The sequence below is a fragment of the Acomys minous genome (assembly GCF_964271855.1).
Source record: "Acomys minous genome assembly, chromosome: 10".
Lineage (NCBI taxonomy): Eukaryota > Metazoa > Chordata > Mammalia > Rodentia > Muridae > Acomys > Acomys minous.
In genome coordinates this window covers 54,861,583-54,878,802 of record NC_140491.1, presented here as the reverse complement: position 1 = coordinate 54,878,802, position 17,220 = coordinate 54,861,583, and the positions used below count along the sequence as shown (strand labels likewise).

The 17,220-nt window shown below is 40.2% G+C and overlaps 1 protein-coding gene across 6 annotated transcripts in view; it reads left to right on the top strand.

The window, feature by feature from the left end:
* The window catches only part of LOC311607657 (uncharacterized protein), a 558,074-nt gene that overhangs the window by 314,589 nt on the left and 226,265 nt on the right, over nt 1-17,220 (top strand). For 2 of the 6 annotated variants that reach the window (XR_014782684.1, XR_014782688.1), the window contains exon 3: nt 8,702-8,790. The exons of the other annotated variants lie outside the window; for them this stretch is intronic. The gene's annotated coding sequence lies outside the window, so the exon portion shown is untranslated. The remainder of the gene's footprint in view (nt 1-8,701; nt 8,791-17,220) is intronic. 6 annotated transcript variants of the gene reach the window in all.

Here is a 17,220-nt window from a genome sequence, read left to right as displayed (position 1 = left end):
GGACCCTTTCCAAATTTAATAATCTTGGCACACAAAATTTCAGTTTTCACATCTTTCAGCCATCATCTTTTCCATACCCGTACCTGGGTGCCCTGTTCCCCTTGGCTCATAATTCTGTTTGTTTGGGGCAAGGGCTTTCCACAGGCTTTGGCTGCAGTTGTCCCTGTGATGTCTCCAGGTGGTGAAGATGAAGGCAGCCTGGGGACATTTGCTCATCACTACCAAAAGGCAGCACTTGTAGGTGAGGCTTGCGGCTGGGTAGGAAGCCCTGACAGCAGCACGCACGCCGTAAGCCTTCAGGAAAGCTTTGCCAATTTGTCCATTTCTGAATTGTTTTACAAAAGGAAAGAAGGAAGAAAAATAAAGCTGTGATAACCCTAAGTTCCCGGAGCAATGCTTTTCCGCCTCCATCACTTGTAGTTCATCATGAAGAACAATTGGTCTGTCTCCAGGATGGCTCCTGCTTATATTCACACGCACTTGGGTGCTTCCTTTGAGCGAGCCCCCTTCACTATGAACTTAAAAATAATTGAATTTCCCATTTGCTCTGTGCTTTGGAAAATCACGTATTTTAATCAAACTTTACCTGTATTAATTTTTTCTCACTTAATTTTCCCCGATGCAGCTTATGGTCAGTTTTATTATCAGGTCATGCTTATTTCTGATTTTGTGTTTGTTTGTTTGCTTGTTTGTTTTTTGTGTGTGTCCCCTTTCTCTTCCAAATACATTTCACGAAGAAATGAAAAGGTGTCAGTGAAATGACTTTTTATAAGTGATTATATGGCCTTGTAAGTTTTTCTTTCAGCATAAATCATGCTTAGATATGAAAAGTCCTACCCAGAGCCTGTGCTAATCAAAGTACTTGGACTCACTTCTTATCTTTTATTATAAAAGTTTTTTCATTTATTTTTTCAGGAGGATTCTCTTTGATGGAAGAATATTGAACCTCCTTTCCCCAATATGCAAATTTAAATGGGAGATAAATGAGTTCATGAACTTTCAACTCTCATTCAGATGTCTTGACATTTTGTTGGCTTAGTGTGTGTGTGTGTGTGTGTGTGTGTGTGTAGAGAGAGAGAGAGAGAGAGAGAGAGAGAGAGAGAGAGAGAGAGAGAGAGAGTATGTGTGTGTGTGTGTTTGTGTATATGTCTGCAAGTGTGTTTGCATGTATTTGTGTGTATGTCTGTGAGTGTGTGTGTATGCATTTGTGGTTGTTTGTGTGAGTATGTGTGTGTGTGTGTGCATGCATGTGTGTTGTCTCAGCCAGAGAGATCCTCAGTTAGCCTCCCAGGCAGAGGCTCACAGGCACAGGGATGAATGAATACAGGGCTGTCACACGGCAATGGCCTGGACTCCAAATTCTGGAAGCCCCAGACAAAGGCCTGCATTTTTTCATCTCACAGTAGGTCTCTGACTTTACTCTATGCTCTATGGAAAAGAGGTTCTGCATGAATCATTTCAAGAAACATCTCTCCACATCCCCTTCACAACATGGTTGTGTGGTATTCCTGGGAACGTTCCTGCCCATGACAGTGGCTGCCGTTTGGTGGAGGCCGTATGGGGAAAGCTGTCCTCGGCAAAGGAGTTAGTGTAGCAAAAGTGACTTGGGACTGTGGGGTAAAGTTGTTATTAAAATTCATTCCTTATATGGTAAGCCATGTCTCATTTCAGAAATTGATATTTATCAGTCAGACTCAGCAGTGTCTTTCTGTCTGCTGTCACGCAGGCACCGTCTCCTTTAAAAGACATTTTCTTGAAGGTGGGAATAGCACGTGAGTGTGTGAGTGAGTGACACACTCCAAATCCCATCTGCTGGTCTACCTTTCAAACATCTTAGCGTACTCCTTGTTTCCTGTTTTTTACTGTTCAGGCCCTCCACAGAACATTATTGCCCCAGCAGACCTTTCATCCAAGGACTGTTGATCACAGCCCAAGAGCTGTCATCTATTTGCAGTCTGTGGATGCATCATTTGATGTCCATAAAAACACATTAAAACTATTTCCTTGAGCAAAAATAATCAGCTCTCTGCTGTACATATCATTTGTATACTCAAATTGTAAAATGTAAATTGATATATAAGAAAATGGCCCATTAACTTTTTCATTAATGACAATACTACATTCTGTGTACCAGCAATGGGAGGATCTTGCCTTCACGTTAGCAACCTGAAGGGTAAATGGGTCCTCCTCTGTCTTCTCTTTTAATTTCATAAAAATGATGGATGTCATCAAGCAGAGCTCCTCTTCACGATCTTATTTGTCTTAAAATATAGAACCTTTGATTCATTACAAAGATGAAAGCACCCTGGTACACAGGACGGCTCCTATTTTTTAAAGAAGGAGGAAAAATAATTATTTACTATTGGAGTATGCCCTGCAGACGAGTCTGCAGTGTGCCTAATATGTAATTGTTTTCAAATGTTTATCATATTCTCAGTAGTTAATTGCATGCTTCCATAGTATATTGAAAAGATGAACAAGATCAGAAACTATTTTTAAAATGGATATATTGCAGTTGCATCGCTGTCATGACATACAACTTCTCAGTTCTAAAATACTGGATAGAACTTTGTATTGTGAGATGTGAACACTTTTATTAAGTTTCATTTGGATTTGCTTCAGTTGCTTTTCCATGAGAGTTTAATGCACGCTGCTTATACCAGTGAAGGCGAAATGGCTCACCTGTGCCCATTTAAGTATTACTAGTAGCCCCGTTCTTACAGGGTACCGTATGTGACTCCTACAGTGCCTACAAGGTTAGCTGTCAGGCTGTGGCATTTGATTAAAACACAGATTAATAATTTGTCCATCACCGATATACCATGCAGTAAGAGATAAAGGACATCTGATATTAACTGAGAAATAAAATCTGCCTTCAGTAAATTGCATGGAAAAATCACACAGTACATTTAAATTACCATTTGCTTAGCAACATGCCCTTGTAGCCATTCCAATGGGGCTATAAAATGATCGATTTACTTTAATTTTCTACTGAATCCTAAAAAAAAAAAAATGAAAAAATGAAAAAAAAAATAATAGCTATCAGTAACCTATCCCTTCCTCATAGCATGCTGATTCACTCTGTGTATTAAATTTACTGGCAAGAAGCAAGACGTTAACAAAAAGTAACAGATAATGTGAACATTTCATGCATAATCTGTAATATGAGATATGTATTAATAGGGAAATTATGATGCATTCAATTATTCTGAAATGCCTTCCAGAGATGTTTTGATTTGGCTGCGCTCGGATAGTAGCAGCGCAGCAGGGAGCATCTCAAGTGATGAATAACCTAATCTCCTAATCTCAAAATGGGCACTATTCACAGCCAGCCCGGGAGAGGCTAGTGGGAGAGACCGCACTCTGCAGGCGCGGCAACAACTGAGATGAATCTAGCAAAATAAATAAATAAATAAATAAATAACGATCCTCACAACAACAGCAACAGCCACCACCACCACCACAACCACCACAAAAATAACAACAACCAGCCAGCAGCCCGTCCTGCCGCCTTGCCACCTTGCCTTTTCAGAATTAAGAAACAAAATGCACATTTCTAATGAGCGCTCTCTTTCGTGTTCCCCTGTGGCTCTAGGAGTCTATATTCTGAGTGGCAGCTCTCCACTCTCCACTGCAAAACTTAGGAGACAAAAGGCTATAAAAACGGTGGCACCCACATTAGTGCGGTTAGGACTTGCCTGTTTATAATACATTATGCATGCACAAGAACCCTTACTAATTTACCGCGTTTCATGCACACCTGGGATGATCTTTCCCACTATTACATTTGTTCCTACCCCCCCTCTTAATTTCTGAAGAAAGCCCACCACAAGAAATTGTTCATTTTCTGTCGTAAGCCCCAGGTTCTATAAGGCTTCCTGGGTGTAATTAAGCTGCTACGTTTACTTCTTGGTGTGGGGGAACAATGTCTGACTCCTTAGAGAGGTCAAGCGGGATTTATTTTATTGTGTACAGAGTCAGAGCGACAGAGGAGGTGGCACGGTAGTGGCTGGACATTCCATTGCTGTTTCTGTGCCCTGCCCGCCCTGACCCCCCCAGTGTCACAGCTAGGTTGTATATTATTTTTTTAGTCTCTGATTTACTTCTTTCTTGGGATCACTGCTACAAAACTATTAGGTAATACCCTGCTGCAAGGAAAATAAGTCCCGAGGAAAATATGCTATGCATGTATGCCTTCCCCCACCCTCAAATTACTTGATTGCAGCAGCCTCACTTTTTGATTAATGCAATTTTGCATAAGGTAATATTACACGAGTGTATTACTTTTCAGTAATTATTCAGTGGAGTTAATATGGCAGACTTCTTGAAGAAAAATTAGAACCATGGCGTCTCATTTCTCTAAATCCCCAGCACTGTTCAGTAGGGTAACAATAATAATTATGTATAAATAAATAAATTTCTTTTATCAATGTTCACTTGGGCTGGAAACAACGGGCAGCTTCATGCCCAACCACAGCACTAACGGATGTACTTTTTAATTAGCAGTGTTCCGAGGGGCAGGCACGGTTTCGTGTGCAGTTCTGTTATACTGCAGTTTGGGAGACTGACACACACACGGTGCTTTTTATAACAAGGATCTTTGTAGTTTAACCGTCATGTGAAATTACGCGTGCACATTGGCACTGCCTTTCCCCGGTGCCTTCGGGTTTGAGCCTAAGACCAAGGAGCAGAGGTGGTAGACCCCTCTTCCTAACGCAACCTCTTTCCTTCCTTCAGGTCTAGTTTCATGAGAGCATCATCTCAACCCGGCCAGATGCTGTTCTGTTAAACTAGCCCTTGCCCCCGTGGTCCCACGCCTGCTATTACATTCCCTCGCCGTGATCCGCCCTTCACAGTGCATTTTTCTCGCTAATCATGGTTTAGCAAACAAGGAAGGAGAGGCCCCGTTTTATGAAACTTTCCGATGAGTGATGTTCAGTTTATTTCAGTCTTTAGTGTACTAGAATGTACAATTGCTCTGAAGATAAATAAAAGATTCAGCCGAGTGCCACTGGAGAGCAGCGCTGCATGTCTCTGGCATGGCTTGAGACTTATCTGATTTGGATTTGTATACCTCATGGGGAATGGCAAAATATTGGAACAGACGGCTTGATATTTCCGAAGAATATAGTGGGCTTTATTAGCGCCAGTTTCACTCCCTGACTGACGGCTTTTTCAGATTTTTTATCTTATTAATCCGTGCTACTGTATGTAAATGTTATTCCTCTCTGCATAAGGGAGGCAACCAGCGATTTGTAATAAATGCTTATGAGTGCCTGAGGCCGCACTTAAACTTTAAAACATCTATTATTAAGTTGCAAAAAAACACTGTAATGGCCAATAGTGACCTCATAGGAATTTTAAACTGTGGTCTGCTCTTCTGCATTAAAAACAAAAAAAATTGCCTCAAGTTAGAATTATGAGCAATGCTATTTTAACAGCTGCATTTTGATTATTAAAGTGTGTTTTACAACTGAATTACAGTGCTTTTATGGACTCTAGGTATAAGATTTAAAAAGGTCATTAAACATAGTCGGGTTTTGTCACAGTGGGTGTCATTGTATACAATGGACACTACACAGTCTATTTTATGTCACCACACTTAGGGTTTCAAATAGGATGCAGGAACGTCTGAGTTTGTTTAACCATGTGCATGACTACAGACCTCTCAAAGACTGTGACAGTTTGCAGTTGGAGATGACTACTTTCATTATTATTTTATTAATTTGACAGGAAGCCCTACAGATTTTCAGTGTATCACTGATCCATTTGTCCCAGAAATAATTAAAATGCCAGCCTGGAGCAACAGACAACAGATACACTTCTGGCAAATTAATGTTCAAAAATACATTGCTTGTACTGTAGCCAACTCTTTAGTCCTGTGACACTTCTTAACGGTTTCTCCTTCTGATCACCTGTGGGTTTGCTGACAGTAGATATTGACCTGAAGTGTAGATTTTCCAAATGCAGGACCTTTAACCTCATTGATCCATGATGTCATGTACTGGCTACTGTATGCAATAGTTACATCTCTGGATGCAGAAATCCAGGGTGGAGCTGCAGAGATTACCCAGGACTGCCACAGGCAGCTCAGCAAGGCAGTAAACTTAAACTTCAGTTTGCCAGGGCCCTCCCTGCCTGGTAAGCTGCTTCCCCTGTCAATCTTTAATTTGCTTTTCATTAATTTGGCATCGTTGTATGCCTGGGCTGAGCGGCAGTCTATGCTATGGGTGACACTGGTTTGTGGGTGCCTGACTGTTGCTGAGGACATGATAAAGAGTACAGAATCCTCCAAATATTTGACAAAATGTCACAAAGGATTGTATTTGCATGTAGTAGCCTGGGTAGGGACATAATTATCAGTGTGCAGTGCGTTGCAGGCTCTGCGTATCTGGCTCAGACAGTCCAGTGCTTCTGCGTAGCTTTGAATATTGTATATGTACTTTGAACATATTTGTGACGAGCAAAGCTGTCACTCTGTTGAAAAATGTAGCTGCAGAAGTGACAATACTAGTTTATTTTTTTAAAAAAGAGGACATCTCCTAAATAATTATTATCATGCTAATAACATTTGTATTCTTTTGTGTATAATTAAGATCTGCCTGTCTAAGCATGAAATAGGGTTGAAATCGTGAATGAGTGTGCTGTCCTTAACCTATTTAGTAAATCAGTTTTAATTTGGTTTTCTTTAGGTAGAATCATAACAATAGACTGTTGTATACAAAAATCCACAATTTCTGGCTGTAAGCAGTCGCAGAAATATTTAATATCTAGTAAAGCTTTCCATGAAATTAAAGGAGCCCCTCTTGTGAACACTGTGTTGAATAAAAAAAAAATAATTCAACAATTATAGATGTCTCTTATTTCATTAACTCTTTGTCTCTCAGCATGATAGATGCTGCAGCTGTTTCTATTCTGACCTCTTTAGCTGTGGATGTGATTTTTTTTTCTTTTATGTAATAAAAATTAGTTTGAGACTCATATTCCACCTACTTCCAAGAGAATCTGAGGAAGAAAAGAGGCTAAAGCACGGTGGAAAAACAAGCCATTTCTGGTTAAAGCATAACAGGTTATATAATTTAATGATCACAAACTGGTGTGGAATACACCGTGTTGTTTTGTCCCTTAAAAATAGTAATATCTGTTATTGGTGCTGGTTTTTTTTTTTCTTCCTTCTGTAATTTCATGGTTAATACCTAGGCAGGCAATTATGCTAAAAGAAATTATCCTTGTCATTTGGCAAGAGGGATTCTTTATTTTCAAGGTACTTAGGCTTCTTATACCCAGCCCATCCCCTCCCCACCCTGACTGTAAGCATTTCCACGCTGTGATTTATAAGGTGATTGGAAAGCACCTCCGTTTATCAATTATGAGGGAGCACCGGCTGCTCAGGAACCGATCAAGCAGCATCCTTGGCAAAGGATCCTCTGTTTGGGGGAGGGGGGAGGCTGGGGGGTGGGAGGAGAAAATGGCAGCAGGGGGGAAGTGGGAGGGCAAAGTCTTCCTTGATGTGTCTGCTTTTGTTTTCCCGCTGAGGCCCACTTGCCCATCTTCCCACAGCTTTCCTGGTGCTGTGCACGCAGGCGGCGGGGGGGGGGGGGCTGCCATTTGATTTTTTTCCCCCATCCATATTTTTGGTGCTCACACTGTTTTTTTCTATGAATCTGTATTTGTTTTTCAGGTGTCAGCAAATATGTTCTGGGTATCTCTGCATTGTGTGCACTGTGCTGGGGGCCTGGCATTGTGCAACCCCCTGGGAGGAAAGGAAAGCAAGCCAAGGAAGGGCCCCTTCTCATCTATTACCATGAGCAAAGCAAATCCACCTGAGTATCAATTAAAAATAAATAGAAAAAAATATAATAAACAAACGTCAAGTAAATGAAACCATGCTCATGAAATTATGGCCTCTCTGGTGTCTGGCATGCCATAATTTACTTAATAAATAATGCTCTATAATAATTAATTGTTGTTGATGATGACGACGATGGCGATGATGATGATGATGATGATAGTGATGAAACACAGGTGTCAACCAGGACTTTAGCAGTGCTCGGAGACAGTTTAGTCTGGAATTCGTCCCTGTACCCTGTAGGATATGCCACAGCGCTTGAGTAGGTTTCCTGCTGTCTACCTTTGCAGCCACCTGGTAGGGCTTCCTCTAGAGCTGTCAAACTTCCTGTTCTCCCTAACTTAGGTTCTTTTTCTGCTTCGTGTTTAATTGTTTAATTTAGGGCCTGACTTGCTATTTACTGTTGCTTTCCTGCTCCCCCTGGCTGGACTGTCAGCATCACATGGACAGGGCTTTGTGATTTCCTTTCTGATAAGTCCCAGGCTCATCAAGAGCACTGCGCTGAGGTTAACCACTAGTTAATACATATATTTAGCTTGATGGTCCATGGCGCTTCTGAGTTGCCGGCCACGTCTTCATCTCCTGTTTCCTGACGTGTATGCCCCATTAGGATAGGAGGATTGTGGGAGACAGTGGGTGGTCCGCAGAAGCTTCTGGAGACACATGGAAAATAGTGTTTGGGCCACTTTTGTCTGCAAAATGCAGGTCTCTGAGATACCATCAGCCCTGAAAAGCCCCTCGGGCACCACACAGTGGCCAGGAGAAGAGGCTTCAGGTAGGTCACATGAAGCAGGGTTTGAGCCCTTCACTGGGTTGCACTCCAGGCTGACTTTCTGCCCATCCACATTTCAGTGTGCCGAGATCTGGAAGTTTCCATATTATACTGGTTGTGAGGAATTTGATGACATGCTGTTTGAACTCTGCACAATGCTGGACAAACAGTAAGTGCTACCCAGTGAATTAGTGCTTCTAACTCCTGTAACTGGTTTATGACTGCTTTTATTTATCTTGAAAATGATGTGTTATGATGTGTAAACTATCTTTAAAATTGGTGATCTGCTAGACAACGAGTTCTCGACTCTGTCTTCCTTTATCTACCTAGTCGTTTCCATAATTTATGTCTCCTTGTTCCCTCTAGCATGTAATTCTTTAAAAATGGTATTTTATCATTGTTTGGTGTGTGTGTGTGTGTGTGTGTGTGTGTGTGTGTGTGTGTGTGTGTGTGATATGTACAGGTGTCCATATGCAACAGTGAGCGTGTAGGTCAGCTTTCTCCTTCTGTCTTCCTCTGGGTTCTGGGGCTCGAACTCAGGTTGCGCAGCAAGTACTTTACCCATAAGTTCAATACTCTCTGGTATCCAAAGTATCATTAAAATGTATTTGGAAAAGAGAAAACTTAGATAGCCAGTTTAGGAAATATGCAGAGATTTAAAACAAAATTTATTTTTAAATTAAAAATATTTTCTACACTATTGATGACTACCAACGGAAAAGTAAGGTAAAAACTTTTCATGAGTTGGATGAAAGTTAATAGAAGCAGGGAGAGGAGACGCTGCTCAAAACCATTTGTTCTCTTTCAATTTAAAGCTCTATGCACTTGAATAAGTAGCTGGGTGTTTCAGAATATAATCTGATTTCCCTGTCATATGCACTTCCTTATACATTTATTTTACACTATATTTATATCTTCATACACGTACATAGATACACAATGAGTATCTCCAAGTTGAGAGTAACTATTCTGGGTAAAAATCCTATCATAGAAGGGTAATATTTTGAGAAGAGTAGGTTATGTGGTAAAGTTATATTTAACATATAAAATTGTAATAAAAATGAAGATGTTATAAAATTAAATAGATAAGGTATAACAGAATTTAAGTATAGAAATTAAGGTTCATATAAATATCTAATTAAAAATATTTAATTTTATGGATAATTAATATAAAAATGGATAATACAAAAATTTGTCCCAAATAATTTAATTTAATTTAATTATCTACTTTTTACAACACATGAACATTTATGATCAATTAAAAAGTTAAGTTTTTAAAAAATGAGCCTATAAGAGCTATCTTTATGGACTTTATGTTACCATTTATAGACAATAGTATAGGAAAGGCCATTTTAGTATTAAAAGCAAAGAGGACATCGAGAGAAAAATTAAATGAATTTGATGGGATGATAATTGAATTTTGGGTTATTCCAAGCACTTACAGCAAACCCTTACCACAGATGGGCTTAAGGAAAGGGCTCAGAGTCACAATGCTTATTTAACACGAATGAGGCTCTAGGTTCAACTACAGCCCTTCAAAAAGGACTGAGTTTCAGAGAAATATTTGCAACATTCATCAAAGATACAATGCTGTTTCTGAACCATGCCTATTTAACAGAATGGAAGTATTAGGTTCTCCTGCAGGGCCCATGGCAGGCAGCCATAGAGTCTTTGGCTCAGTTAATGACACCAAGACTTTAAACCAAATCAGGAAGTGTTTGGCGGCTCCATAACGTTCACGCCACTATTGCTGCAGAGGTCATCCCTCAACCTCCCAATCACGGGAGGGGATGTTTGCAGTAGATTACGATGAATACAGAAGCCCACATCAGGCCAACATGATGACAGTGAGAGAATGCGGGGTACTCAGCTCTTGATGGGTCATCTGCAGAGTGCTCCCTCCCACTGAAGTTCTCAGATCAGAGTGGGAGAGACAGCGAAAAGATTATAGGCAGCCAGGGGTAGTAGATATCCATGGCAGAATATTATCTGCTAGACATGACAAGGTAATTCCACACTCGAACTCATGGTAGCCGTGACTGTGTGAACCAAACACACAACAAGAGGCTGACAAAATACTGACACCGATGGAGGGGGGGGGCATCAAACTCCATCTCAGGAGCTACTGGCAACTGACGGCTGCTGGAGTGGGAGAGGCCTCCCTTAAGAAATGTAGCCCTGAGGAGCTCCATGTGGGTGGCCCTACACCCACACACATTCGAGCATCACTGAATGGATGAGAGAAAGAGAGAGACAGAGAGAAAGAGAGAGAGAGAGAGAGAGACAGAGAGAGAGACAGAGAGAGAGACAGAGAGAGAGACAGAGAGCGAGAGAGCGAGAGAGAGAGCGAAAGAGAGACAGAGACAGAGAAACAGAGAGAGAGAGAGAGAGAGACAGAGACAGACAGAGAGACAGAGAGAGAGAGAGAGACAGAGACAAACAGAGAGACAGAGAAAGAAACAGACAGAGATAGAGACAGAGATAAAGAAAGAAAAACAGAGACAGGTGGCTGGAAAGAGGGGGGGGGGAGCCCACACATGAAGTTGAAAGAGAAAGCGGGTGAGAGATACGGGAGAAACTGAGAAGAAAGAATGGGAGGCAGATTTTATCTAAAGGTATGAAATACAGACAGAGTTGTAAATAAAATATAGAAAGGGATAAAACACTAACAACAACAACACGGAGTTCTCAAGGAATGTTGAGGAAAACGAATTTTTAGTAGGATCATGTATGTGGCCATTAACAAAGTGAGCTTCCTTTTCCTCCTTAGATACCCTTGAAAAAGTAACACAACAAGAGAAAAACACAAGCGCTGCAGCACTTGTCTGGTTCAGGTAGAGTACACGCTACAGATTGTTTTCCGGGGCTTCCAAAGGAAAGCGACAACTGGATTTCATGTCACAGGCTCTGTGACTTCTCAACAGGACTCTGCTTCTTGAGACTCGTGTGGAGAGTCTAAGTTCCTCATATGCAAATAACAATTAAAAATGATGGTGTGTAGGGAAGAGGCAGAAAGTGGAGAAGCTCAGGGCTTCAGGACAGCCAGGGCCGCTAGCAGCACGTGTGCTTGGAAGCTTCCTGCAGGAAGGAGCTGGTCCTACCCGAGGAACGCTCCCTGTGCACACTGGCTGGCCAGGGACACACCTGGCTCCTCCTCACTAGACAGCTTTCCAGAAAACCTCAAGTCACACAAATGCAAACAGACCAAACAGACAAGGTGTCTCTACAGAGTCACCATTTTGAAAGGAGGAAAAGACTACCATTCCCGGCAGACCCTTCACCATGTGAAAATGGTAGGACCCGTGGAAATTACAAGTAAATACGAGGGATGCCGCTGGCTCGTCTGTCTTTAGTTTTACTTTTTAAAGCCAGCCAAAGTGAAGAAATGTAGGAATTCGGGAAAGGGTAGTGCGGCGGAAAGACTGGAAAGTGAGTGGAAAGAGCTCCGTGCACTGTGAAAGGAACACAGCAGGGCAAGGCAGGCACGCGCTGGGCACACAAGGCATGGGTGTGTACCAGAGGCCATTGCCAGCCGCCACTGAGGGCATAAGCTCCAGGAGGAGGGGCAGGGGCTGCATGTACTTATATGATTTCCTTATGGAAGAAAACCTGGTAGTAATGCAGTGATTAATTAAGGATACCATTTGATGAAATTTGCTTCAAAGGAAACAAATAAATCTATGCATTGAACACACACACACACACATTCCAGAAACCTTGGCCTATTTTAGACGATACCAAACACATTCTCACAACACTACAGGCTTGAGGCAGAAAGGCAAAAAGTCACTGACACATTTATAATGGATTAAAAATCAGGTTGGTTCCAGACTGTTCCACAGCAATCCTGAGTTCCCAAGGATGACACAAATAAATCTAAAGAACACTTAGACAAATATGAATGAAGGATCAAGACAATAAAACAGCTAGTTCAAACACCCCAAGCGAAGTGTGCTTTTTTCAATAAGCATTTCTGGAGAAAATAACTAGAAAACAAACATTAACAAAATAAGAAACAACTTGGGAATGCCTAGCAAGTGAGCTCCCATGTTCCTACTGGCTCTGTGACTGGAGCTAGTGGAGGGTTTTGGCTGGCTTTAAAAAGTAAAACTAAAGACAGATGAGCCAGTGGCATTCCTTGTATTTACTTGTAATTTCCACGCGTCCTACCATTTTCACGTGGTGAAGGGTCTGCCGGGAATGGTAGTCTTTCCTCATTTCAAAATGGTGACTCTGTAGAGACACCTTGTCTGTTTTGTCTGTTTGCATTTGTGTGACTTGGGGTTTTCTGGAAAGCTGGATAGTGGGGAGGAGCCAGGTGTGTCCCTGGGCAGTCAGTGTGTACAGGGAACACTCCTCAGGTAGGGCCAGCTCCTTCCTGCAGGAAGCTTCCAAGCACATGTGCTGCCAGTGGCCCTGGTACAGGCTCTCAAACTTCACTGTACACCCAAGTTACACTCTGAAAAATTGGGAATGGGTGAGGGTTGAGAATTTTAGTCTGTCTTGTCCCTTCCTTCCTTCCTTGCCAAATATGTCCTTGTAAAAATAAAATACAAATAATTTTATGATTAAAAAAATCAAATGGAAATTAAAAGGAGTATGATGTTTGCAAATTGATGAATATAACCTGATGATAAATTAACTTTAAAAAGCATAATTACTTGATATTCCAAAAAAAAAAAACCACATCTGGGAATGTAGCAGAAGGAAAGAATACTTGCTTACCATGTATCGTGTTCTGGATTTGACCTTCAGCTAGCATGTGTGTGTGTGTGTGTGTGTGTGTGTGTGTGTGTGTGTGTGTGCATGTGTGTGTGTGCATGCATATGCACGTGTGCATGTGTGGTGTGTGTGTTTGTGTGTGTGCATGCATGTGTGCATGTGCAGTGTGTGTGTATGTGTGTGTGCACGTGCGCATGTGTGTGTTCATGTGTGTGTGCACGTGCGCATGTGTGTGTTCGTGCATGCATGCATGGGTGTGTGAATGATCGGTGTATTCCAGAAGACGGCCTTAGCATCCCACCTCAGCTGTCATCTACTCCTTATTTTTGTGAATAAGGTCTCTCACTGGCTTGGAACTCACCAATTAGTCTAGATGACCAGTGAACCCCCAAAGTCTACTTCTCTCTGTATCCCTAGCATTTGAGATTGCAATCTTGGGCTATCACTTCTGACTTTTTATGTGTATTTTTTTTTTTTTAGTTCAAATTTGTGCTTTTGTGATTGCAAGGCAAGCACTTTACCAACTGAGCTAAAGCTCCATAAATTTAATGGTGTATTTTTTTTTATTGCTCAAAATACAAATTTATCAAATAAATACCCTCAAATTAGAGGCCAGGAGATATTACATAATGGTATAGCTATAGTCATTAAATCTTATTCTTACATGTATAGAACTGGAAATGTATAAAAGATCTTACGGCCCAAAAAACTGAACAATAACTGAAACAAAATGTAAAATAATATCACATAAATAAGAGGCACATTCCTCAGGGCAATGACATGAACGAAGCAGCTAACCTACACCCAAGGACCACAGGCAACACAGGTAGTTATGTATATCGCCTGACACATTTGTAAACCACACAGGAGTTCTGCAATGTCGAAGCACTGGACTCCCCAGGAAGTCATCAGAAATTCATGATTAAATACTACTTATTCAAATTTTTATCAGGGAGCCCACCCACTCTGAGCAGCAGAGTCTGAGCTCACCAGTCCCAGCATTTGGAACTAGAGGCTTAGTAGATGGTTGATGGTCGTGCTGTCCTGTGCAGTATGAGATATTTAACAGCAGCCCAGGATTATTCTCTCTGGATGCAAGTAGCACAGCCTTGCCCTTTTCACTTAGGACAAACCAAAGCATTCCTAGACATTGCCAGACATCACCAGGTAGTAAGACAAAACAGCCCGTTGTATAAGAGCAGGCAGGAACATGGCATCCAAGTGTAAGCTGAGGACAAGGAAAGCATTTAAGACAGGAAAAACCTTTGTAGACTCAACGATGAAATCTGCGATGAAGATATAATTGTTATAATTTTGTAAGCACTAATACCAAAGTATCAACGTGTAAAATTGTGATATGTGAAGAAAAACAGAAGCAACAATTATTCACCTCTTATAGTCTATGATTATGTGAGGGGTAAAGTGTAAAAATACAGTTCTAACTCATAAAAATAGAAATATTATTTTCTAATAACCATGAACCCCTAACCTGTTTGCTACTTTAAGCAACCAAAGGAAACAATCTGCACAGACATCAAAAACAGCAAAACGTACGTTCTCCTTATCGCAAAGCAAGAAAACTAAATTTATGGGAAAGTAGAAAATAAAATTTGTTAGCTCCTATGGGGGAAAAAGTCTTAACTTGAGAGTTAAAGAGGAAATGTAAACCAACATTTTAGAGTACATTTGAGAAAGTAGTAGACTTCTTACTAGCCAATGAGGGAAAGCTGAAACAACGTCCAGAATACACCAGAGCCTTACCTTCTGATGTGGACAAACTATCTGATGCCAAGAAGGGACAACAAAATAAAATCAATGAGAAAAATAAAATGTAACTAGTTAGAAAAACTACTTGAGTGAACTAGAAGTGCACGTTAGCAGCTTCCAAAATGAGAAGAAGAAAAAAATGACAGAGACAGTTTGCTGCCTGAACAGTCACCCAGAACTCTATAATGTTGGAGCATCATCTTCAGCCTTCTGGACCAGTATATCTGACAGACATATTTGTTAAGTTTCATTCCTTCTCAAATCTGTGATGAGGTTGAAGACCAGATAGTTTAGTCTTACAATTAACCCTAGCTCTTTAGAGCCTAAGATGCTTTTAGATCTAGATAGATGTTTTAAGTTGACAGAGATGAGATACGATAGATATTGATTCTCACTCAGAATTTTAGACCACCAAGATAGGAAAGATGTTTTCTACAAGGTTGCCAGATACAATTAGCCAAAACACCATGAATGTAACATTCATATAATGCCTGATTGTTTCATGGTTGTTCTTGCTATATGTAATTTTTTATTTATGTGTAATAATATAAATGTATATGCTAAAATAAAGTAAAATCTTTAGAAGTAAAGAAAAGAAAAAGAAAAGCCATTTAGTGGATCAGAAAATCTCTTTAAGAAACAAAAAGTTCATCAGTTAAGCCTTCACCTAAAATTTTCAAGATTAAAAAAAAATACAGCATAAAAATAATAATAGTAAAACAAAAAAAATGACAAAAGTAAAATATCAGGGTCTTCCAGACTGCTGGATAATGTGAAAAATTGTTTTAAAGAAATACAGGTAAATACTTTATTGTACTTGATTCTAAAAGGATCATAAAATGTCTTTAAGAAGTATCCTGTAGAACAAATCAAAACCAGACCAGTTATCTGCGTGTCCCTCCTTCCCCCACAGTAAAACTAGTTCTGGTAGCTCTGTGAGGGATTGTCTCCAAACTTACTTAACCATCAAATATGCCAGGGTGGCTTGTACTAAAATGTAGGCATAGGTAAGAAGGAAAATTCCAAATATTTAAACTAAACCGCAATACTGACTGTAAAACAGCAGCAATAGCAAACGCCAACATGACGTGAGAAGGAAGTGAATGTGTTTACAGATCTTAGCTTTAGACACTCAGATACCTAGGCCACAGCTTTATAGATTGTTTTATATTTAATTTTTTTTTAAGGCAAAGTCTCATTACGTTGCCTAGGGTCACTTCAAATCCATGGCAACCCTCCTGCCTCAGTCCAGCAAGTACAGTGATTTCAGGCATGCGTCGTCATCCTCCCATCATCCCCGTGTCTGATGTCAGCAGGTATATGTTGCGAGTGAGTTGCCATTTATCTTATTATGGTTTTTTCCCCCGGTTCCCTATTAGTGATAAAAATCATCCCAATTAGGTAATTACTGTTCTAGACCAAGATACCATTGGTTCATTCAAAACATAAATAGTATCAGGATCTGGCTCCAATATTGTATTCAAAGACAATCATGTCAACAAAATGTTTCAACGTAATGGTAGGTAACATCAAGAGAAGAAAAATAGATAAGCATCTCGTACATACTTAAAACGCATGTTCTGCAATTTAATATTCATTTTAAATTGTATACTATTCAGTAAAAGCATTCAGTCACTACACGCCACAAAACCTAATAGATTTATGACTATCACCTTTTGTATTAAAGGCAAGTGAAGGATGCTCACTCCCGGAGTTTGCCCGAACTAGCCAGTGCAACAGAGGAACGGGAAATGATACTGCAGAAACCAGAAGTTTGCAGTACATCTAATATAATAAAACGGTTTGGTTTTACCAAGAAAAAACATAAAGATTATTGCAATAGAATTGAAACTTAGGGAATGAAATTATTGTATAGATGCAAAAATATTTACATCAACAGATAACAAGTTAAAAGGAATGCTGAGAGTAGACACTTGTTTTAGCATAGTAAAAGGGAAAATTTATAGATAGTTTACAACAATTATAAAATGTAAAAAACACATTTTAAATGTATTTGAAGACCTCAAAAATGATGAACAAATGGAAAGGCTTAGCACGGTTTTAGATAGAAAGACTCAACATCATTAACATGCTAATCCTAGTTTATTTA